The sequence below is a fragment of the Mus caroli genome, chromosome 1 (genome assembly GCF_900094665.2).
Source record: "Mus caroli chromosome 1, CAROLI_EIJ_v1.1, whole genome shotgun sequence".
In the NCBI taxonomy this organism is placed as follows: domain Eukaryota; kingdom Metazoa; phylum Chordata; class Mammalia; order Rodentia; family Muridae; genus Mus; species Mus caroli.
Window position 1 is genome coordinate 26782278 of NC_034570.1, and position 8115 is coordinate 26790392.

Below are 8115 nucleotides of genomic sequence, written 5' to 3' on the forward strand. Positions count from 1 at the left end.
ATCCCATTTGCACACACCAAAGCCCCACATTATTGCTGATGTCAAGATGCACTTGGTGACCAAAGCCCCACATTATTGCTGATGTCAAGATGCACTTGATGACAGGACCCTGGTTTAGCTGATTCCTGAGAGGCTCTGCCAGCACTTGACTAATACAGATGCAGATGCTCACAGGTAATCATTGCACTGAGCCTGGTGACTCCAGTGGAAGAGCTAGGGGAAGGACTGAAGAAGCTGAAGCCGATTGCAACCCCATAGGAAGAAAAACTATCATCTGACCTGACCACACAGAGCTCCCAGCGACTAAGCCACCAACCAAAGAGTATACATGGATGACTCTACGGTTCCAGCTATATATGTAGCAAAGGATGGCCTTATCTGACATCAATGGGAGCGAAGGACCTTGTTCGTGTGGAGGTTTGATGCTCCAGTGAAGGGGGATGCTAGAGCAGTGAGGCAGGATTGGGACAGTGGGTAGAGGAGCACCCTCACAGAGGCAAAGGAGAGGGGAAGAGGGGGGATGGGCTGGGGGGTTTGTGGAGGGGTAACTGGGAAGGAGGATATCATTTGAAATGTAAACAAAATTATTAATAAGAAAAGAAGATAGATACTTTCACCTAAACAACAACAACAACTCAAAAAACAGAACAAACAAACAAAACATACATTCTCCAAGTGTTAAAATAAGGTTGTTCACTTTCAGACTGTATAAGTAGACCTTTATTTTGCCACACTAAGTTGCTCTGTTATTCAGTAGGAAAACTATATATATGGAGCACAAAGATACATCCTATCAAGCTTACCAAACAGGATCCATGTAATTATTGTCTCCAATAAGTGGGAAATGGAATGCAAGACAAAAGGAAATAAGCAATAAGCAAGTGTCACGTATCTAATATCTGATAAAAATAAACTTCAAAAATAAAAAAGCCAGGGATGGAGAGAAGGCTGAGTAGGTAAGAGCACTGGCTGTTCTTCCATGGAGCCTGAGTTCAGTTTTTAGCAACCGTATAGTATCTCACAGCCATCTATAATGGGATCTGATATCCTCTCCTGGCATGCAGGTATATATGCAGATGGAGCACTCATACATAAAATAAATACATCTTTCAAAAAGCCAAGACACATAATAACCCAACATAAAAATTTCAGGATTTCAGGTGACTTAATGCTCATCAATAGACAAGTCATCTCAACAACAACAACAACAATAGATAGATAGATAGATAGATAGATAGATAGATAGATAGATAGATAGATGATAGATAGATAGATGATAGATAGATAGAGAGATAAATATGAGAATATGAGAGAGAGATCTCAGTTAAATGGCATTGTAGATCAAATGAGCCTAACATTCAACAATAAAAAAATAAAATGTAGAAATATTTTTAAAAGATTATTTCATCTCATTGGGTTTGTTTGTTTTGTTTTGTGTTTTGTGGTTTTGTTTGTCAATTATCGAGCTTTTATAAATAAATTACACAATTGGGCACATAGAAAACCGTAACAAATGGAGTAAAATTGTAATGATTTCTGGCATTCTAGCTCACCACAAAGGGATATGTTAAGAAGTAATCCTCCATAATGCTTTCTGAACTGTGCAAGCTAGTCAATATGAAGAGTCCTTGCAGGTTAAGTGTGATTTATCTGTTTCCTGTAACCAAAGTACTAAGTGTCTTGCATGATATGGTTTCATCCTCTAGTTCTGCATATAACAAATAGCAGTAGCAAATAGTCTATATGTTCTGAGCACTTCAAGAACATCCCTAGCCAACACATCATAGACTCCTAACCAAAACCAAGCACTTGGATTTTCACTTAACAGCCTATGGCACCTTTGGTTACTTTCCCCACCTTTACAGTGTATGCTTTTCAATTTGTTTAACTGCTTTTAAACACACACCTCTTCTTTCAAATAAATCTCTGTGTATTTAGGCAAGTGGAAGAATCACTGGACAAATTTGTTCCCAGCCCTATCCAAGAAGTCAATATTTGTGAGATGAGTGTCTCCAATACTGCCAATTCCCTGGGAATGTCTATATATCATGCTGGAAGAATAAGGCCTTACTTGCTTGTAAGTTGCTTAAGGATTACTTATTGCTCAGTTGCATAAAACTGCTTGAAAGAAGCTTATGGGAGCTGGGTGTGGTGGCACATACTTTTAATCCCTACAACAAGGGGCAGGGGGGAGATTAGTGTTTCTCTGACAGAATGAGGGCAGCCTGGTCTACATAGTGAGCCTCAGGTAAACTTGAGATATGGAGTAAGGCCCGTTATCATTTTTTTAAAGGCCTAGAGTGATGTCTAGAGAACATAGGTCCAGAGAACATAATATCCCTCATTGACAGGCACAATATTTGTAATGGACTTGCTAACCTTATAAAGAACAAAGTTAGTGTTTTTTATTTTCAATGATAACATCAATCTGTTGTGACATAATGAGAAGAGTCATCATATGTTTGAACAGCAGAAATATTAGGATATTTCACAACTCTGACAGTACTGTTAGCTATTTTCTTTTTCTTTTCTTTTTTCATTTTTCTCTTTTTGTTTTCTGAGACAGGATTTCTCTGTGTAATGCTAGCTATCCTGGAACTCACTCTGTAGACCAGGTTGGCCTCGAACTCAGAAATCCACCTGCCTCCCAAGTGTCGGGATTAAAGGCATGTGCCACTACTGCCTGGCTTTTGTTGTTGTTGTTGTTGTTGTTGTTAGCTATTTTCTATCCTATCTTCACTCCTCTGAGGTCAGACTTTATGTGAAAGCAATAAGCAGGACCCATAGGGATTTGAGGGCATATGCAATCAATTTTAGTAAAAAACATTTGCTTCTTAATTATTCAGCATGACTCACTGGGCTATGAGCTGCCACATGAAAAATTAGTAGGATCTCTGACTCCTGTTGAAAACAGTATATATTTCTATCCGTATCTCTTTTTCTCACAGTGGTTGACAAGGTACCTACCAGTTCCCTGTTTCCATGGACAGAGCCCTCTACTGTCAGTAGGGAAATCAGCCAAATCCTGTTAGTTTATACCACTCACAGTGCTCTTAATCAGATCACTAGATACTTTCTCTCTTTTTGTCTCTCTGGCAACATGGTGTTTATGTTAATTTGTGTTCCTATGGCCACTTGTTCTTGTGCCCTTATATTTGTATACTAGCACCTATAGTAGTGGACAGCAAGCAGCCTCTCCAATCTGTTGCCTGGGTTAATTATTGATTCAATTCCTATAGGATGCTCAGTTCCTGGTAAGGACACTGGCTTCTGCACAACCTACTTGGTGGTACTAACAGGGCTTTTGTACAGTCTAATGTTACCCCACTATCATGAAGAGGCTTGCCCAAAAGGCCTTCAGTATAACCCTTATTTGGAGAAGTCACTTTGATTGTTACTGAAATGGAGGCAAAGATGTGTTGAACATGTTGCAGTGTTTTATGGGCAGCTAGTAATTATTGTTCTAAGAACTTGGCAGTGAACTTCCAACTGCTTTATTATTGGGACGAAACCCCTATCAAGACAGGGACCAATGCTCAGTTGTTTTGTACCAGATCTTCCCACTGCAGTCCCCTAAGCTTCTTGTTAACTACCAATAAAAATGACACTGCACTATTGTAGTTTGGTGCTGGTTTTCTTGTTTTACAAGAACCTTAGCTTGTTCAACTCTTTTGATCAAGTTGTACAAAGGACAGGAACCTTGGGTAAAATGGGATGAATGTGCAGTAAATAAAAAGACCACAACACACACACACATACAGACACACACACACATAGATACACACACAAAACAAACAAACAAACAAACAAACAAAACCAAAACCTGTAGGTGTCCTACATTTACCCCCAGAAGCTGTTGTGGAATTTTCTCAATAATCAATTCAGGAATCCCAGCTCTTACTTACACAATACTTGCAAGAATTTTACAATTATACCATTTTTGAACTTGTATGGGTCATCCTTATATCACTCATTTGGGTGAGCTTATTCATTGTTCAATTCTTTTTTAGACCTTTAAGACCTTCAGAGATTAGCATCATATAAAGAAATCTTTGCACAAGGACTGTGCAGAGTCTCTGAAGGCACACCACTGCTCACTGCAAATGCCAATTGATCTTGGGATTAAGCAGTCAAGAGAACACTAGGCCAAAAAGAAAATATGACTAGGTTCAAACCATCAGGAAAAGATGCCTTCACTGATCCTATGTCCCAAAACAGTAATATTTTGGTAGGGGCATGGAAAGGAGGCATTATTCTATGTAGCTCTCTGTAATCTGATAAGCACTCTCCACAAGCCTTCCAGCTCCTTCTTTTGTGTCACTGCTGTGGGGCTACTGCATCCCTCCTGATGCCTGAACAACAGGCTTACTGATATACTGTGAGAAACTTTCTTCTAATGGCCAGCGAGCCAGGGAACTACAGCCACAAGATCATAAAGGTGAACAACTGATATATCACAGAGCACTCTGTTGCTCTACTATTACACCACTCTATGGGCATCCAGTGCATTTGCAAATTAATTGTATTGAAATGCCCCAGGCTAGATGAAAGTATCTAATCCTGAGTGAGAATGTACTGGATCCACTATGGAGGTGAGAGGAGGTAAAAACCAATGTCTAGGGCATGATTAATCTTTTCTACCTTCTTCCATCTCGTCTACCTATTGATACCCTTTGCTCCTGATTCGATTAGGGGTGGTAATGAATTAAGCTATCTAGTTCTATGGTCCACTATAGCCAACCTGTTTTTCACAATACTGGGTACCAATATATTCTCAGTGCGACACAGCACCTTTCTTGGAAATAATCTTGGCCATGCTAGCTCCCTAGAGGAGGCTATTTGTACCCCCAGAAGATCTCTTTCCATCATATTGTGGGTGCATGGTGAGCCTCTATTTCTCACTCCTTAAAAGTATTTGGTGCAAATTTCACCACACTTGCTTGCTTTTTGTGATTTACATATGCTCCATTATCTACTTTCCCCATTCCAATTCCCTTTAGAGTGCTTCAGAACTTTATAAATTCATATTTTATATCAGCCTGAATAATTCAAATAAGCCAGAGCCTCCCATATCTTACAAAGATCACGACTCACCATAGGTCTCACTAAAGTCACAAATTCACCATAGCATCCCTGAGATCCTTGCTGAACTAATTTCTGTTTCAAGTCCTCTGTGATCATAGTCCTATTTTGTGTCCAGTGAAATGAAGATTACTGCATCTCTCATACGGTATTCTTCAAAAATGCCTAACTCTCTGCCATTATCTGCCAGTCCTCAAAATTTACAGGGATCGTAGCATTTGAAAATCAAGTACCCCTGGTGATTTTTATGAACCATGCATTAGAGATTGGCCTCTTCTGAATCAGAATTATTGAGCCTTTGTCTCAGAGAAAGGCAAATGTTATATCATCGGATGTATATCAGTTTCTGTAAAAGAACAGGCTAAAGTTAGTTATTTTTGCTCTGTTACAGCCTCTCTCCATCACATGAGATGCTGAAAGTTCCAGAGGCATTCTGTAATACTCCCTTCCCATTATGTCTATAAACATGTTTTGGGTACAAACTTAGTGTGAAATCAGGAAAAAAAGGAGAACAGTCTTGAAGGAGAATTTCGAGGAGAAGGATCAAACAATCTCTAGCTTTTCAAAGGACTTACAGGAAAGCAAAGAACTCTCCCATATGTGGGAATTTCCCACCTGTTGCCCAGTAGAAATCCTAAGCCTATTTCTCCTCTGTAAGTTGTCAAATGTATTTCTGTGAGATGCATGCTATCTATGCAACTCTCAGCAGCCAATACAGGAATAAAATTCTTCCCTACCACCTTCTGTCTCCAATGTTGGATAGAGGCAGAAATGAAACCCATAGGCCTGAATAACACTGCTGATATAGGCAAGGGTAGGGACAATTCAATCTTGAATGAATAGTTTATCTTTCATGGTAAGGCAAAACTCAGCACCTTCCATCTATGACTAATCTGTGGTCAGACACCTGGAGTAAAAGGAGAATTTGAAAAGAGCTAGCTTAAGTCACTTTTCATCCCACAAAAACAGAAAAGACCAGATTTGTCTTGATGCAACTTGAAAGAAAAAACTCTGTTTACTATCTCATGTATATGTATAAGGGGGCATACACACAATTAAAATAATCCTGTAAATGTGAAAGTCATACAAAGTTATGTAGCAACTCAACGGTCACCTCCCTTCATTTAATAACATCATAAGAGAAGATCGAGAAAAAGCAAGCAAACAAACAAATTCTCCAGAACAGAATTATGGGCTCTTGACGCCTGTTTTCTTAATATGCTTTCTTTCCATTTAAAATGAATATTTTGCTGCTAGCTGTTACTGTGTAGGGCTTTCTTTTATTCTAATTGTTTAGTAACATTTGCAAGAAACAGAAATCATGACAGACTGTGGAGACCTCACGGCAAGACTTTCTTTTCTTTTCTTTTTTTTTTTTTCCATTTTTTTATTAGGTATTTACCTCATTTACATTTCCAATGCTATACCAAAAGTCCCCCATACCCACCCCCCAATCCCCTATGCACCCACTCCCCCTTTTTGGCCCTGGCGTTCCCCTGTGCTGGGGCATATAAAGTTTGCAAGTCCAATGGGCCTCTCTTTCAAGTGATGGCCTATTAGGCCATCTTTTGATACATATGCAGCTAGAGACAATAGCTCCGGGGTACTGGTTAGTTCATATTGTTGTTCCACCTATAGGGTTGCAGTTCCCTTTAGTTACTTGGGTANTTTCTCTAGCTCCTCCATTGGGGGCCCTGTGATCCATCCAATAGCTGACTGTGAGCATCCACTTCTGTGTTTGCTAGGCCCCGGCATAGTCTCACAAGAGACAGCTATATCTGGGTCCTTTCAGCAAAATCTTGCTAGTGTATGCAATGGTGTCAGCGTTTGGAAGCTGATCATGGGATGGGTCTCTGGATATGGCAATCACTAGATGGTCCATCCTTTCGTCACAGCTCCAAATTTTGTCTCTGTAACTCCATGATGCTCCAACCAATACAATGTGCTACAACCCACAGGATTTGTTTTGGAACCCTGACTTGCAGCAGGGCGGGAGAGTGAAGAAAGAACAGCACATGTAGAGAAAAGATGGGTCATATGGTGTATGCACACTCTGATGGAGTGGTACCTAGCACCACTAGAACCTAGTGTTTATTGTGCATACAACACGGGAGGAAGAATTAGCTAGTCTCTGAAGGAGGTTCCTGTAGTCCTCAGGCTGCAGTAATCCAGGAGAGTTACAGTTGCTAATTTTTCTACACACTGATTAGTCATGTGTTTGATCACTCACAAGTGAACCACAGCAAGAAGGCTTTGCTTACTTAAACATGGCCCATATGGAGACTGGATTAGCCAATTTCCTGTGGGTCTGAGGCCTGTTTTAGTCATTGTCATGGTTATGTTGATGGCAACAATGAACTTCACAAAGGGTGCCACTCATTCATGATTTTTGTTCTTCCACACAACTATCTATATTTCTGTTCCATAGCTTCATAAGCATGCTGTCAGAGGCTCTTTCTCTTCTTGTTTAAAAGTTTCCCCATTTCAATTGGTTTAAATACCCAGTGCTCCCTGAATACCATTGTTTGTTGGTTTGTTTGTGTGTTTGTTCATTCATTCATTTGCAGTGAGATATCATTATATACCCTATGTGTATGCTAGATCATGGATTGTCACTTTGGTACATTAAAACTCAGGTTAAGGAGTATTTCTATCATGCCCTTCACCCTCTTCACTGTGTAACTCTTTCAGTATTATATTACTTTATTCATTGTTGTGATAAAAAGCATAGCAAAAACCAGCTAAAGGTATGAAAGTCTTCTTCTGTTTCACAGGTTGAAGGCACCATGCATCATGACAGGACAGCATGGTGGCAGGAATCTGGGGCATCTACTCACATGGTATCAGGAGCCAGTAAGCACTGAGAGATCAACACTGATGCTCACTGATGTCTCCTTTTACTCTTATCTTGTCCAGGAACGCACACACTACATAGGATGCTTCAGTCTGTGAATCTGTCACATAGCATGCTATTGCTCACATTTGCAGTGGATCTTCCCACCTCACAGAAGCCGAGCTCATAACTCTACTACC